At 30.4% G+C, this 16,386-nt stretch overlaps 1 protein-coding gene across 1 annotated transcript in view; it reads right to left on the bottom strand.

The window, feature by feature from the left end:
• Positions 1-12,781, bottom strand: part of Fili (Fish-lips) — a 190,649-nt gene extending 177,868 nt beyond the window's left edge. The window contains exon 1 of the mRNA XM_088224685.1: positions 12,429-12,781. The gene's annotated coding sequence lies outside the window, so the exon portion shown is untranslated. The remainder of the gene's footprint in view (positions 1-12,428) is intronic.
• Positions 12,782-16,386: the final 3,605 nt, after the last annotated feature.

The following is a 16,386-nucleotide window of genomic DNA, read 5'->3' as shown; positions in this document are numbered from 1 at the left end:
TACACGTCTTTTCGCTTTCTAAGTATAAGGAGACGATGGTTGCAATATTTATGGCTAATATATAATATGTTGTACACCCTTGCTTTGATATGTTAAGTATATGTGCGTGTGTGTATGTTTGCATGTATGTGTGTAAATATGTAAATATATGTTTATATTTGTGTATATGTATGAATTAATATATAAATGTATGTTAGTATATATGCATATATGTATAATATTTCTATTTTTTTTATATGCAACATTTTTATTTGATTTTTAGTACCTAGGTATTTTGAATTTTCTTTTAATTTTAAGATAGAATAAATAAAATAATTAATTTGAGACCCCTAAAACATTATATATTTAAGCAGTCATACTTGCTACCTAGGCTACCCATCTAGATGGGTTCATGCTCATTCGGTTGTACATAGGAAATAAGTACTACTGACTTTGCAACAATAACCGATGAACCGGAGATTCAGTCTGTTTGTATAATATACTTATGTAAATGTCTATTTATTTTTATTTTTGCTGAATTTTTGTGCCTAACCTAAAATGCATATCTTTTTTACTACTTTTCTTATATACTTCATTCTTTTACTGTAAATATTTTTATTTTTTTTTACTATACATTACTTTTACTGAGTTAATCTATAAAAATTAACTATGTTTTTATTTTATATTATACGATTTTGTATTTAACTTTGATTTTGTGCGAATTGGCTACAGCCGTTAGTAATAATAATAAATAAATAAACAAAAACACCAAAAATGTATTTTTTAATTAGATACGCTTTAAAAGATTTGTTTAAATACATAAATTAAGGTGTGAAGAAAAAGACATTGAAGAAAAATCATCAATCATCAAACTCCTGTCTACAATCGATGGTGCATAGGGCACTACATTGGTACACCAAATACAGCGTTTATCAATTATCTGTTACATGATAGTGAGGTGATCAGCCTTGCGCTTCAGATGCCAGCCAAGAAATATAAATTCAAGCAGTTTATTATCACCTTTAAATCGATATTTTAACTCAACCTTCCCAGGATCTCAAGCTAGTGATAAACGAACGCATCAACTACCATACTACGAGGCAAATTTATCTTTTCTTTATTTTCTTATTCAGAATTCTTACCAGAGAGCAGCCATTGAGTCAAAAGCACTCGTCTAGGATTCTGGTTATATTTCGCTAGAACTCTATATTACTAGCACTGTATTCGTAATCAGGGATTCATCATAATCATCATTCCCTTTCCGCACCTAATGGTGCCTAGAGCACTGCATTGGTGTACCAATCGCAGCGTATCTTGATCATTTTTGATACATGAAGGTAGGATGATCAGTCTTACGCTTTGTAGGTACCAGTCCAAGGTCTATAAAATATTTTAGTGTGAAAACACACTTTTAAATTAATATTTCATATCAACCAAATCGGGAACCAAACCTGAGACCTCTTGCATGGTAGGCGAACAAAATAAATCTGATTTCAAACAAAAAGACGTGACTAAACTAACATTTTATTGCACATTTAAATACCGTTTTTCATTTTTTCATAAAATAACTGTTTCTATAATATCGTTTCTATAACAATTATTAAATTAAGCAATTATAACGAAGAGATAGATCTTTGGGATATGTCTTCCCACTTTTCGTAGATCTCTTCATCACTAACACAGAGTCGGATACTGAAGGATTGGCATAGCTATTTATTGAAAGTCTTAATTTATGTAGATCGTGTTTTTTTATTAAACTGTATTCCATTATTTTATTGCTCTTGTTTGTCTTTGCTACATGTATGTATTTGAAATATGTTTGTTAAATTTATTGCACACGCGTTTCTTCATTTAAATATTATCATGGCATGAAAATAAGCATTTCTATATCGTTTTATACATTTAATAATCTTGTTATCAGTTTTGAAAAAATAACGAAAAAACCTGAGAAGTATGGAATGATGAATATTATAAAATAGCTGAATCGGACAAATAAGAAAAACCGAAAATTGGTTATTGATGCAAAAAAATAAACTGTACATAAGAACCAACCTACCTAAATAAAAGCGTAATTAAAAACCGTCTCTAAATCTTGCACAACAGATTTCAATTATACTACTTAACACCGAAAACTTAGCATTTTCCATTGAATTAGTAAAGCATAATTAGAAATCTCATAATTATTTTTCAAAGTTTTTTACAAATATCTCAATAACTCTTTAATGGAGATTTCTAAGTTTGCTTTCAATACCCTTAAGAAAACGTAAGGATATCAAAAAAAATATAGAAAAAACACTTTCGGGGCTATTTTAAATGTTCTTCTTCTTTTCCACGTCCGCTCCTAAGTGGAGCATGTGGACATCATCAGTTGCCTTCAGGATATTCTCTCGCCAGCCAGCATTTCTGCCTCCACCCAGGCCAATCCAGTGCCTCTTATTTCCGCCGAATAAAGTCGAAAGGTCGTCATCGACGGCTTTCCAGGACGGCGGGAGTCGGCAGGTTTAAAGAAATTCCCAAACCTGGTCCATCGCCGCATCCTCAAGATGCTCGATATATAAGGCTGTTGCGTCCGTTCTCGGACTTCAATGTTAGTTATAAAATCGAACCACATTATACCTAATTTTCTTCTAAAGAACTTACTCTCAAAACTCGGAAGTGTGGTGTTTTGAGATTCGGTAAGGTGCCAAGATTTGCACCCGTATAGGAGTAGTGGTATTATACAATAGTTGAATAATCGGCATTTTGTTTTGACCGCGTAGAGACTAGTTTCAGACAACACGCATCTCGTTAAAAGTTGCTCCAGCAATTCCTAGACGGGTTTATAGCTCTTTATGCATGCTTCCATCCTCAGTTTTGAATGTTACTCAAATGAAAACAAACAAATGAACCGCTTTTCCTTCTTTCGAGATAGCAAATGTCATCAAATTATTTCAATCTATTTACACATCCATAAACGAAGATGGTTGTGTAATAATTATAGTTACTTCAGCTAAGGATATTTTTTTGAAACATATTTGGTAATAAAGACGTGCAAATACCGGGTAATTTCTTTCCAAAGTGCTCCGATAAAAATAAGCATAACATTATCGGCTCCGGAGTAGTCTGTGGATCATCAAACTCCAATTCATATTCATCATATCTCGTTTCCAATCGAGTACCCAATAGAAAGTTTGTGGATATAAAAAGTTATCGAATACGCACATAAAGCCAACTAGGATATTTTCCGATTTAAAAGATTCTCTTACGATGGCAACGCGTTTAGCGTTTACCTCCGTAGAGGCAATACCGAGGCATAACTGCTGCCAAACGTAGCAGAAAAGTGCTTTTCAAGGAAATGGGAGTAATGTAAACCCAAATAAATCTCGAGATTTGCATACGGTACGCTAACAATATACCTCATAAAGGATCGGGACTATACTTTATACGAATATTAATACGGTTCGCTTCTCATCTTTCGTGAGTTTTGCTTAAACGTATTTTATACATCGCTTGTTAAGCCGGTGGTTAAAATTTCTACACGTTTTCCTGTAGCGTTTATTCGTTTTTTTTTCGTTCGGTACATTTCTGAAACACCATTCATCCAAATTTGTACCCAATAGGGTTCTGCATGAGAAATATTAACCTACATACATAGAATTAATAATAATCCAGATACCGCAAACGCGCATCAAACAGAAGGCGACTAAACTACTCTTAAATGAGTAGGTTTACGTTTTGTCCCATTAGTTTCTTTTTAGACATCGCTCAGTACGCAACTCTTGATTTGAATTCAACTATACCGTGCTGTGTCCTTTTAAAATGTAGAAATACTTCTAGGATATTAAAGAAACAGGATGCAATCACATTTCATGTGTAATTAGCATATGAATGTGTATGTAGCAAATGCATTACTCTAAAATTTAATTATTTTTCCATCTGTCAGATTTTCGAAGAAACAAAATGAACATTTCGTTAGTGTTGCCAGGGTAGTAAATTTTTTTCCCTACTTTGCTCATCTAATGAGAAAATTAATGAAAATTGGACCTTGGATTAAACAACTCTATTGTGGACATTTTACCGACATTATCTTTAAAACATCAAATATTATTTAACATGATATAAAATATCCGTTTTACGTCAAATAAAATTTGTTTTATATTTTAAGTTTAAAGTTTATTAATTCAATTACTCTTATTAAATTACCCTTTACTTATCTACTCTGTTGTCTCAATCAATATTTCCGCGTGTACAATAAAATTTTAGAGACATTACGCGGTGACATCACGAATGCGCGCGGCGAAAGTAAGACACAGTGGGGAAATTATTAGACACAGTCCGATGTATTCAAATATGATTCTACGCTCCTTCTGGACTATTCTTAATTCTATGCCTACATACAATGATTAAAAAAATATTGCTTGCAAGAAAATTAATGCCGTCATTAATTTTTTTAATGTCTATTTAGGATAAAATATTCGATGGCGGAAGAAAAACACAAACTAAACAATGTAACGAATATTATTAACATGTTAAAGTATTGCTTTAAAATATCAATAATTAATCTTAATTACATTAAAAACAGTATAAATGTCAGAAACATTAGTATTTAACACCTTACGAATATACTTTTTATCACCACCATGTCCGAAAATGCACTGACATGTATAATATGGTGATGTTTGCATCCCTTTTGATTCTGGGTGTAATTTATATATTTTTTCGTAAATACTATGTATACTACGGTGATGGTGAAGATAAAAGTTTATTTTAAAATTTGCATGTTGGTGTAGAGAGTGTCCTGACGAAGAGACGGGTACTCGAAATCGGTGAATAGTCGAACAGTGATTAAATACTTATATTTACTAACACTGCGTATTTTGCAGTATTTTTTTGTATGTTTTTCCACTGTATTTTACTATGTTTCTTACTATATCTACTACCTTTATTTATTTTATCTATGTACCAATAACTGTTTTTTGTATATTTTTTTACCCTATTTAGATAGTCGAAGCGGCTTTGTATAAATGTGCAATTTATGTAACTACTTTATGATAATAATAAAATTTAAACAATTAAATGTTTATCGAAAAAGTTAATGCTTTGAACATAAATAATATTAAAAATAGTACTTATGGTAAAACCCTTATTTAAGATGTTTAATTAATTTTGTGTCCTTAAATAAAGATTATTTACAAAGACTAGAATTAAAATTCGTTAGTAAAGGATAGTGTCATTATTTTTATAGTGTTATTGCAATCTTAGTGGTCTATAGGTCACCGGCTACTCCAAATTTGTGGATTATCACTCGTCTTTTATGACACTAAAAAAATACCTACAGTCCATGTTTTCTGCAAGTAGATATTTATACTTTTAATGACTTCAACAATCAAATTGTTTTGTAATCATTTCACAATCCCGGCATCTATTTAAACGCAAAAATCTGTATCTATCACACAAGACACAGATTATATTATATATGCTGAACAACAAGCCGCTTAGCGCTGTCACAATCTTTTTTAAAGGCCGATAACAATACAAGGTGAAATATAACAATAATAACTAAATATTAGGGCGGTATGCGACAGGCGGAGAGTAAGGACGCACAATATCAGCTGGCAGCGTTCGCTATAATCCCGTTTATCCATATCTCACTCTTTGTCAGTCTACCCTGTCATAATGTCGGTCTACTGATACAACCTGACGCTGCTTTGATCTAATTATGAGTGGCGGTTCTTTTGATATGACACGGAGATTACAGGGAGAATGAAACGCGGGCGTGACACAATTAGCGGAGGCTACTTATTATGGTACCGCCGTGCAGCGCTTTTAACTGTTTCCCATTATGGTACAACCGTATGAGAGGATTAGGAAGGAAATGCATGAATACATTTAGGTATCTTGTGCCTTGTGTGGACTCTGCGTTTCAGGGTGCGTGTGCTTTGGATATGCGTAGTGCATGTAAAAAATCGTATTTTCTTCCAACCATAGCCGACCCCTACGAGAAAACAGTGAAAATGTTGGTACTTAAAAATAATATTGTTTCAAGATTCAAGTTAAGGACAGGAATACATAGACACCTCAAAAGAAATTATTAAAATTTACAATTAAATACTGCAAATAAATCCTGTCGTTTGTTCTATCAGCATATGTTAATCCTGTTTGTTTTTTTTTCTTTCTTCGTGGTTATGTATTAAAATAATTTATAAAAAATACGTTTATTTCTATTTTTATATATTTTAATCATTTTAATCTTTTTTTTTATTGAATATGTTCTGTAACTTGAATTATAAAAATAAAACTTTTATTTTATTGGTTGGTTGGAAGAAATTGCCATTTGGCAATAAGCCCGCCAATGTACAAATAACATTAAGTACAAAAAGTTAAATAAATAAATTATGTCATACCACATTTATATATGCTATAAACTTTTAAATCATTAAAAAAGGAATGGCTCACAATCAGACGCTGAAGTATTTGTGTGCATTTTTTCTAAATTATGTTATAGCTTAATTTTAAGATGCATTTTTAAACTGTATTTTTGTTATTAAAGTTGTAGGTATGCGAAAATATAACAAACATATAAAAATAAATTTAAAAAAACATGTAATTTATACATATTTATACGTTTTTTTCACCTGATGGTTTACGTAGTGAGACTACACTTGATTTATGCACGCAAATTACAGGACCAATTCCTTATAATATCACAATAATTACTCTGTCTGCACTCACTGGTTCATTGGGCACTGCATTAGTACTCCAATTGAAGCGTATCTGGATCAGTATTTTTACATCAAATGCAAAGTTATCAGTCTTACGCTACAGTTACTAGTCTAGGGACAGTTAAGCTTTCAATGTTAAACCCCTTTAAAACAAATATTTCACGCCGACACGACGCGACTTTATCAGTTAGACCCGGGACATCAAGTTAATCAGTACCAGTTAGTTTAATCAACAATGTTTTAAATATGCCCAAATGATAGTAGACAGGCTAGATTTCTGGTAAAATAAGAAGTATAAAAATTGGGAAATTCGACAACAGATAATGACAGATCATAAGCTCTGTAAATGCCTAGACTTCCATATTCCCTTTTCAAATTTGTTTTCCCTCTCCGTTGCAACAAATTTAGATCTAAATTCAGTTGATTGCTTTTTCCTTCAGATGCATTGAAAAATATATGGAAATATCTGGAATGTTTTTAATGAGGCAAGGTAGCTAAAATTTGGTTAAGGACTTTTGCTTGTTTATAATCTGAACAATGCAAGCTAAAGGAGTTGATGAAAGGAAGGAGATATTAGAATTAATCATTAAAATGTTATTTTTTATTTAAAAAAACATTTTTAATGTGTTTTTTTAATATTTTAACGTATAATAATATAAAATCACACAGTTAAAAACAAATAATTTAGATTTACGCATTTTTTTCTAAGTTACCTTGGTGACTTTTGCCTCTTAAAGAATAAAAATTTACGCTTGAAATGGCATATTCAAATCAAAACTGTAAGTTTAGGGTTCGTCACTTTTGCCTGAACGGCAACGAATGTAATGAGGAATAAATAAGGTTTTTGAAACTTTATTGACAAAAAAACACATGTTACTGGTTTGGGTATAATTAATTATGAACATAATACATAGCGTGTTCAAAAAGTGAGTACCGAAAACTCGACTCAACATTATAAAATTCCGTGATTTTATATAACTGGAGCGATAATCAGCGGAAATCCAGTTTTCCAACTAAAATGGAAACATCCTAAATGGTGGAATTTTCCATTTTTCTCACATGCAAGCCATTATTTTTTTCCATGTCATTTCCCGCCGGCTATCTCGTCACGCGAACTTATCTACACAAAGTTACCATTCATTTTGCCATTGTACGCTGTATGGCGCTTTGGTACCCCGCTTTGTCGGGTCTAAGTCTGTATTTCCGATCCTGAGGCGAACATCACTAACCCACGGAAATTTAATCAATAATCCATTAATTCATTTGAAAAATCGTTTTATTTCAATTCATAACAAAATTAGCACGAACAACGATTTTAGCAATTTAAATAAAAATATATCCATTCATATGAATTAGTGGCATTTTTATCATTATTATCATTGTTCCACTATTTACAGTGAATTAGAAAAAATCCCTCAACCCCAATTAATAATTTAATTAAATAAATAAAAAGCTATTTTCTTTTTAAGAACTAATTTTATTTTTTTTTTATCAAAAACAAAGTTATTTTTGTTTTTTGTTTTACAATGGTCAGGTTTTTTGTTTTACAATTTTTTCTCTTTTTTTATAATTATTTTTATTTTTGGAAACATACTCGATAAACATACTATAAAGGTATTTTGCCGCTACAAATAAGTTCCTTAGAACAAGCGTCTGCCCATATAGGAACCGATTGCAACGTTAGGCATACCAATATTAATTTCTGATTGGCCAAACCCTTCGTACGCTGGACTTATCCTTAATGTGTGTTTTTTGCCATTTTTTCATGTTTAAATATATTTGTTTAAATAAATTCCATTTTAATAAATCAATGGCGATTTTAATAGAAATAGAATCATTTTTTTAAATTTTATTTAAAAAATATAACTACATACCCATACATTTTTATAATTTAAAAAAAAATTAAATGTTGTATTTTTTACTAAAACTGAAATCCCACTAAGCCACGTTTTGTAGCTTGTTGGTGGAGATTATATATATTTTTTTTTATTTATTTACTTAAAGTAGTTAATATTACATTGTATATTAACTAATATATTTACAATTATAACAAATACTTATTAAATATTTCTTACATAACTACATTATTACAATAAACGTAACATTTTTTTTTTAAATCCGTAAGTTTTCTTTCATTCTTCATACTTTCAGGCATCTCATCATACAGTTTTAACCCTTGATACATTAAGCTATTTTGTGATTTTGTTTTTTTCTTAAGTGGTAGTCTTATCCTATTTCTATTTCTTGTCCTATATTTATGTACATTTCTATTTAATATAATTTCACTTATAAAATACTTTGGCATGAGATTATTAAACACTTTATATATAAATACAAATACATTATACAATAGTCTTTTCTTTATTCCTATCCAGTTCAATTGTTTTCTCATTTTTTCAACACTATTATATTTGCTTTTTTTCAGTATAATTCTCATTGCTCTATTTTGTAGTATTTCAAACTTGTTTATGTCTCCCTCGTTAGCTAAATATAATATAGTAGAGCAATAGTCCCAATGAGGGGCAATTATTGTTTTGTATATAAGTTCTGCACTCTTTTTATTTATTTATTTTCGAATTCTTCCTAGGAAGAAAATCTTTTTTGAAATTTTCTTATGTATATATTCAAAGTATGATGTTAAATTTAATCTGGAGTCAAGAATCATTTCTAAGTATTCATACTAACTTATGTAACATTATTCACATTTATAAAAACAAATGTATGCTTGTATGACTTATACAAATACTTAAATTAAACGGCATTTTCCGTGACAATCATCTTTGTACTATTCTCACCCTGGGATGCATAGGGCACTCCATTAGTATACCAATCGTAGGGCATCTTAATCACCCATTAAATGAAAATAAGTTGATCAGTGTTACGGGCCAGGCGCCAGAGCAGGGACAATGAAATATTGCACTGTGAAAACACATTTTTAATAATATTTCGTGTCAACCTTATTAGAAATCAAACTCGAACCTCAAGTGTTGTAGACAAACGCGCTAAATAACGACTATGAGGCGGACTTTTCTCGATTCACAACTAGATTTTTTTTTATTCCTGAGGGTGTCGAAAACACATGTCAATGATTCTGTTACTATTAATTTCACTCACAGAATTATATTTTTTAGTTAATTGTAAATAATCTTATTAAAATTTCAATTTTACTAAAATATTATGAATACTGTATGCAAACTTCATTAAGTCATACTATAATAGATAATAGGCAAATAGTAAGAGAATATAAAAGTCTGGGCATTTACTGGGCTTGTGACCTATCATAAGCTGGTTTAGGTGGCCGCCTATCAAATTGTGTAACAGTCACTATTCCATTATTTCAATTGAAATATCTGAACTTCAAAACATGAAATATATCAAATTTACGGGCCAATAATGTTTTACAAATGTGTTTTATGCGTTAAAACGAGAGACAGTTTGATTAAATTCAGTCTCAAAAATTGGCACTCATTTTTTTATATTGTACGTAAATAGTAAATAAATATTTGTTTTAGTTATAAAATAATTGATCATTTTTAAAGATAAATTAACAACAAAGTTATTTATATTTCTTGAACCTTAACTATTTGAAGACCGAAAGCACAATGCGGAAATTCTGATGTAATTTCATATTTTTTGTTTGTTAATAGACTATCAAATTAACCCATTTATAAAAATATATATTTTGATTTATCGTGATATCAAAGCTATGATTTTTTTAAGTTTTGTGATTTTAAAGTTACTCCGCCTTTGCGGTGAGTTGTCCTCATTGGTGGGTTGGCTTTCTCCCGGTAGCCGAAAATGTTTTTTATATATTTATTTTATAGAAATATGTAGTCAACAGTGGTATAAAAGCATAATTGAGATAAGGTTGAAAGACAGACTAGCAAAGTTTCTAAATAATAGGCATAAATATTAAATTATGGTACATTCTTAAATGTGTGCGTGCGTATATACATATATATATATTTATGAAGATATTTGTGTATATTTGTATGGGAGTAAGTATTCTGGTGTGTGAGAGCGTATGCATCATTAAAAAATAAGTGGAAGCGTTTCGCAGCCAGATAAAATGTGTCGTTAGTTCGGAAAATTAGTGACGTCGTTTAAAATAGTTCATTTTTATCAAAATCATTTTACTAATTTTTTTATACATTTTCGCCGTACAATAAATGCTTCATTTTTACCACGCGTTAAAAACCTTATTTTTATTTCCGATTTCCCGTTGCATTGAACTTCTGCATTAGTACTTTAAATGAGGGGCTAAGAGTCGAAGGAACTTAAGCGACATTTAAACCGTTTTTGGCACAATCGGTTACAAGCATTTATATTTTTTGTTTTTTATATAAAACCACTTAGACTGCAGTTAATGTCATGCTTTTTTTCTCAATATAAATAAAAATAAATAAATTACGCAAATTGAGTGCTCATAATAATTTTATTTCTCTGGCTTGCTTTTGTGTAAAACTTTTATTTAGCCATACAGATTTATTTTGTGTATTTAGCTTTAAGCTTAATATTAGCGCTTGGGTAAGTTTAACCAAGAACATAGTATTTTTGAAAATTCTAACTTTATTATTTTTATGGTAAATTTTGCTTAAGTTCTTATAACTCTATGCCTCTTTTAGAAGCATTTACATAAGTATAATTTAAAGTCCGGAAACGAAACACATTTGTTTTGGTATTTATTGAAATAAAACAATCCAACTATTTAAAAAAATACATATTCTTAAACAGTACAAATTTTTTATAAATTATAAGATAAAATGTGTAATTCTCTTTTTGTGAAAACTATTTGGACATATCAAACCCACTCGTGAAAATTTGATGTGCTTTGGGTATGAAATCCACTTTGGAAGTTTCGCGTTGGAGCACGTGCGTCTATGTGTGTGTGTGTGGTACATTATTGATATTTGAAAACTTTACACGCCAAATTTTTCTCACAACCTGTTATACTCCCGAGTAATCAAAAATTCTCACGACGGCTCGTCAAATTTAGGCAAAAAACATTGCAACATTTGGAGAGTGAAAAATTACTTTGGACACAAAAAAATGCGAATAATTATTTCCATTTCTATGATTTTAAATCCATGATATACTCTTAATAGCCAATTTACTACAGTATTTTGCATATTTTTACTTATTATTGTATTTACAAACTTAAAATGTTATCCGTAATTTGCCTTTATCATTTTTTCAAATACTTCTGCATGTTTAAAAAAAATACGCTAGTTATATTTTGCTGGGTAGATGATAATTTATATATTTTATTTCATGAAACATTTTGAACACACTGAAATATTTACAAATGTTAAGATCGCTTTTTAAAACACAAAAAATCATTGTAAAATAGGTTTATTTTTCAATATGTAGAGAATATATTTGAACGAAGCTTTAAATATTATTCAAAAAGAAAAGTTGTAAGTATTTTAATTAATATTTTTTGCTGAATATCTGGATATCACAAAATGACATCCGGTATTATGTGCAAAGCTCCAGCCGTCATAATTGACGAAAAGTTAATTGGTTTGAAAGAGTTTTATAGAACGCCGATAAAATTCAATCGGTGCACTTTCAGTTCATCCGGATGCAAGCACGTTTGATTGACTCGTGTCAAAAGCTCTAAAGCTTTCTGTCATATATTTTTAAACGGGAATCAATCTGGACTCAGTAACGAACTTAATAAATAAAAAAACATTTATTCTGTCAAAAAGAATAGAAGTAAAATATGTAAGGCTTTGAATTCATTACCTTCTACGAAGCCGAAGAATGAAGAAGTCGGTCAGTCGGCTGAATAAGTCAAAAGGCAAGGTAGAAATCAGCCTGACAGAACTGAATTATTAATCCAAGCTCCAACAGTTTTTCCCGTATTTGCACAATCGATTTCAATTTCCCAACTAAACACAAATTCACGAAAAATGCATCGGTTAATTAATCTGCGGTCGACTCTTTCGAAATTCACTTGCGAGTCAAAAGTAAACAAAATAAGAGAAGTGTTTTTGATAGATTTGAGAGTACAGCGATCGTACGGAGCGCTATTCGTTGCAGAGGAGCGATATCACCCCGACCGTCTTCACAGCTCGGCGGGCGAGCGTGCACTGGCTGTCGTACCGCGCAAGCTTTTCTAAATATACCTACGACTTCTCCTGAATCGAGAGCATTCGTAGCCGTCTACGTTTCCAGCCGATCTACACAGTATAAGGGAGGATAATGACAAGCGCGTAGAGTTAACTTACTTTGCTCCGGTTTTGAAGTCTCTCTCTTCGTTAGTCTTCGTTTCCTTTTTAATGCCGGTTTGATTTATCATATCCTTGTAGACGGCAAAATTTAAGGTAGATGACAAGTGTAGGAAAACAATGTAGCGAGACCAGATGTTAAGTGAGCTTTTATTTCAGTCTTGAAAAACTTGCGCGGGATAGAATGTTATCTGCATTACGATCAGGATTTTTTTTTATATACGAAAAGCGCTTAAACTAATCATTTATTTGCTTATTCATGGGAGCAAAGAGGTAATAAAAGTTTTGGAATAGATATATATTGATTCTTTAGGCTATAATTTTTTACAATCTTTCGAATGAGTATAAGATGCTAGTAGGTACTGATCAAACCAAAAAAAAAGAAAAATAAGGTGGGTACCTTAATAAATTGTTTACATCCAAAATCATTCACTTTTGCCTTAAAATCATTAATTAAATAAATTGTATGTGAACTTTCATTATTTGTAATACTTTTATGTATTTTCTCCTTACAGTATCATCCGATATAATATTTTCCTGAAAATGTAGCTATAATAATTAATTCAAATAATTAAATATAAATATATTATTATAAAGATAAAGTTTAACACCTTACCCATGAGCTGAAAAGAATTATGATTGATGTATGATTATTATATTTTTGTGTAATATTATTATTATTACTATTAATTTAAGCGAGCAGCTTAAAGCACATACGCTTTAATCTATTTAAACGAAAGTTAGATGTTGGCGCATTTTAACTTTTTCGATACAAATCTAGTCCATTTTTGAACCCACTGAGACTACGCATTGAGATCAGCTCTTGTGGCAGCTTATTCCAACAACCAACAACCATATCGCTCAGGAAATGCTTCCGTGGATTTAGATTAAATCTCGTTTTCTCCAGCCTAAGATTATGGCCTCGAATACGAGCATCTTGTTTAAGCTCGAACATGGAATCCAAATTTGGCCAGCTGTGGTGAATATGATTTTTTTTTGTCTTTTGTATAAAAATTGACGTCAAAATGAAATGTAAAGAATTTTATAAATTGACGTAAGTGAATTATAGACTTTTTCGTATATAGATATTATATTTAAATATCAGGCCTGTTACCATAATTCAAAAAATGATAACGACTTCGTAAAAGTTAAAATTTTATTTTTAAATATCTTTAAACCCGCAGTTTATTAGATTATAAAGAATTACAATATGAGGGGTTGAAATCAGAGCCTCGGCAGTCCTAATCAAATTGACAACTTATTTTTTCTCTCCATTTTACAACAGAATATTTTATCGCACTAAGAATACTGATTGCTTACATTTGCATTTAAACTTGCATTTTTATTGCGAATTACTAAGAATACGGCTCACCGAAAATATATAAAAGTTGGCGCTTAAAGAATGTAACTAAATTACACGAAGTCTATGCGAATTTTTAGTGTCGGAACATTATTCCCTCGCGATAGTTTTGAGCGAGACATGTTTATGCAAATTCGTGAATGAAAGTTATAATCCAATTTATACCGCTTCTTCATACCGTGGGACGGTAGAACATCCTGCTTAAAAAATAATAAAAGTACAACCATGAAGCTGACTCTTTTTAACACAGCAATTTCACGTGGCTAAGTTTTCTTATGATTAATTATTACTAACTATTAAGCCCTCGCGACTATTTTGCCTTAAAAGTGCATCTTTGGGCCTATTCGAACCAATAATAATTATAGTATCAAAATAAGTACTTTTTTTCTCAGTTTTATCTCACACTTGTTTGAACTTGATTTCGCACATTTTATTTAAATAATACATGGCTGATAAAATGTTATGTATCATAGTATCTACATGGCATTTCAAAATATATTTATTATTTTTTTCATTATTATTTTAAAAGAAAAAAATTGTTAAATAGCTTCATTTGAAATTTTTATATATGACAATAAACGTAAATAAACTTTCAATAAGTTTATTTTAAGTTACGTGCTGGTGATATTTTAATATAAAGCAAAAAAAACTCTGCAAATTGAGTGTTTTATACCAAAAATTTAATTAATTTTATATTTTCATTTCGGGCACTTTTTAATGTTTAAACATTAATGATTAAAAACTGTGTGCTATTTAAAATATTTTTTATTAATCAGCAATATTTTTGACTGTCCAAATGTTTGTAGACAGGCTGAATTTTCTCCCTAGTGAGTTATTTACATCTAAATTTATTGCAACAGAGAAAAAAAACTGGTAATGTGGATGTTTAAACATAGTCAAAAAAGATAATGTTACACAGCATGTAAGGTGGCTACTTAAACCAGCCAATAACAACGTCTTTTAGGTGATTTTCATAAAAATAGCGCTTTATTAATTATTCAACTTTATATAATGACAGGTCATCAGCTTAATAAACAGCTAGAGTTCCATGAACATGGAACTCTGAAAATGGATTTGCAAAAAAAATAATCTTTTTGCAAATGTTTTTCCTCTCTGTTGCAACAAATTCAATTTTTTTATTAAGCTTATACTTCAATTCGAAAGCCAAAGTAACACATAATTTGATTGATTTATTATAAATATGTTTTTGTGCAATAAAACGTAACTCATATTTTATTCAAAAAGTGGATAAAGAACATAAATGGCGTCATAATAAATAAATGTATAAAATAATAAATTACAAATAACACCTAAGAGAGAAACAGATAACAAAAATCTTGACACTCCGCTAACAGCGCCGCTGAGTAACGAAATAAATGTTTATTTTGCTCTAGCCAAATGCGTATTCTGTATTTATATTTTGGGACTAGAAATTCTCCACTGGGATAAATTACATTTCAAACAAAAATGTATATAAGGTCAGAGTAATAAATCCAACGAGCGGGAACAGTTGAAACGAATAATTACTTCAGCCTGGTACCTTTTGGCCCTTGCTTACTTTGCCAGGACTTTAGGATCTCTTCCGTTTTTAATTAGTTACATCATTGCGAACTCTTCCTTCATGATTCGAGCAATTCTTTTTTGTTTAATTTTCCCTCTGGGCGGGAGGTGGGTCCCGAAACGGGGGGTTGAAATCTCAAACAGTCCTCCCTGGAATATGTTTTGCCCCTTGGAAAGTTTTCGTTCCAAATTTTCTTTGCAACGCCAAAATATATCGGAAAGTTAAATAATTAAATTAGGTTGGCATTCATGATTATTTATTCTCTCGTTCGATTGCTTATGGAACTCTCTGCCTTCGCTTTTCCACAAAAATACGTTCTTATTGTATTTCTACTTTTGTTTTTAAAAAATAATATGTTCGTTTTAGCTTTGAATTTTTAATAATATTTTTTTTTATTTTGCTTTAAAAAACCATTTGTGTATATTCATAGTAAAAAAACAAGTTTTATTTAAAAATCTAGATATATATTTCCAAACAATTATATTATATGTGTGCGATGCATTCTGCACTTGCAATTTTTTTTTTTTTAAAGTTTTTTTTCCTGAAGTTTTT

This window comes from Micrasema longulum, unplaced genomic scaffold, assembly GCF_059751315.1.
Source record: "Micrasema longulum isolate JH-2025_06_02 unplaced genomic scaffold, ASM5975131v1 h1tg000031l, whole genome shotgun sequence".
NCBI lineage: Eukaryota > Metazoa > Arthropoda > Insecta > Trichoptera > Brachycentridae > Micrasema > Micrasema longulum.
The sequence above is the reverse complement of the archived record's forward strand: the minus strand, read 5'-3'. Positions and strand labels throughout refer to the sequence as shown.